Below are 2,193 nucleotides of genomic sequence, written 5' to 3'. Positions count from 1 at the left end.
AACCTATCTAACTCGCAGCACTACCCCTATCATAAACCCAACCAGTACCTAAAATACCTCAATATTCACTCTAATCACCACAGATCTACTTTCGATAACATAATTATGGGTATCTCAACCCGCATATCTGATCTATCCTCTTCCGAAGAAATCTTTAACAATCACGCTCCATACTACAATCAAGCACTAGCGGCTAGTGGTTTCTCCCAACAAATAAAATACATCCATAACACCAGACGTAAACAATTTATATCCCAAATCACACCCCAAGGACATAACATTAATCACAACCACAACCAACCACCCACATATTCAAATAGACCGCACAAACACACTTATAACACTAGGGCTAAATCTAAGATGTATAAAGTAGTTAGCCGCCCCCAAAATATAGACAACTGCCCTCCACCTAAATACCTCGATTACAACATGCATAGAACCCCCCCAAAAAGCGGTGGCCGCTCCATCCCTTGGTACACCCCCCTCCCCATTCTCACTTAACACTAGGAACTTAGCCAAATCTTTCTTTAAAATACTAGATTCTAACTTCCCACGACAACACAAATACCACTCTATATTCGACAGATCCACTTTAAAATTGTCGTATTCTACCACTCCTAACTTCGAATCTATTATAACAACTTCTAATAAACATAAACTTTTGCTCTATTACCAAAACTTACGCAACTATAACTACGTTAGCGCCAACACCCGACACACACATACACCCAACACGGACATCAATATACGTTCTTCCAACAATAACGCCCGTACACTCGAACAAAACCACAGTAGATCCCAACCCATTAATATTCTAGATAATAACAATACCAATAATAACAATGATAGGACAAATAGCTATAATAATAATTCCATTGATCTAGATTCTTACACATCCCCCAATAACATATCCTCCAATAGTAATACCTAACCCACCAGCCGATGCAACCCTCAAGTCTCCTATACTTGTAACTGTCGCTCCGGGACTATTTGCCCGCTTCAAACACATTGCGTAAGATACAACGTAATATATAAATGCACCGTGAGAAATCTATTACATAACTCTACTGCTATATACATAGGTGCAACTAAAAACTTCAAACATCGCTACACAGCCCATTTCCACTCTTTTAGATATGAGAAACACAGTAAATCTACAACATTAACCAATCACATTCATCACCTCAAAAGTACAAATACCCAATATACTCTAAAATGGTCCATCTTAGATTCTGGAACTCCATACCAGGGCCAGCGCTCCAACTGCTTTGCTTAAAGGAGGCGTTCCATATTTTAAAATACAATTCTCCCACTCTACTTAATCGATATAATGAAGCATTTAGCACCTGCAATCACCGTTTTTTCCGTAATTTAAATTTTATCACAAACAAAAATGCCCAAACGATCACGCAACATAATCGCACGACTCCCCATAGGCAACCTATTCGACCTGGCAAAACCATCCATCTTTTATAATCTTTTGAATAGATTCATTTCTCGTTTTAGATCCTATCACTACTATATATATATTCCCAAATCTACTTCCTATAACACCATCACCACATACAGGCTACTTGGTAACTTTCGATCCCAATTCCACCGTCTGTAAATTAGGTTTAACTATATTTTAGAATATGATACTACTATCTCACTCCTCTTTTCCTTTATTACTGTCCTTGGTTTGCCACCCATACCCCCACCACCTATATACTACTTCTGCGCATTCCTTCCTCCTCACTAAACCATTTAACCTCACCCCCCTTCCTCCGTCCCTCACAATACTCATCCTCTCTGTCCAGTCAGATTAGCTGACCATAAAAATATACCACTACCATTCCCCACCTGAATCTTTCCTCTATCCCCTTCCCATTCTGTCTTTAAGACTTGACCTATTTACCCTACGCACATCTCTCACTTGACTTGGGACATCCTTAAGTAAACACAAGCAATATACCTCGGACACAATATGGCATATATCCACCTCTGCTATTTCAGCCTTTGCTGCAGCAACTATTTCCGGAAAATTCCCACAAGGATTACTTTACACGGATACTTACTACTGGAATGAAACTAAACTCCAAGTACTGTTTTCTCTTTCTTTCTTTTTTCAGCGCATCACACTCACTCTCACTTCATACTATAATTCTCTGCCTATGGATATAATAATCGATTCCTTTACTATTTCTGTCTCCG

The sequence above is a fragment of the Octopus bimaculoides genome, chromosome 22 (genome assembly GCF_001194135.2).
Source record: "Octopus bimaculoides isolate UCB-OBI-ISO-001 chromosome 22, ASM119413v2, whole genome shotgun sequence".
In the NCBI taxonomy this organism is placed as follows: domain Eukaryota; kingdom Metazoa; phylum Mollusca; class Cephalopoda; order Octopoda; family Octopodidae; genus Octopus; species Octopus bimaculoides.
Note: the sequence above shows the minus strand (reverse complement) of the source record.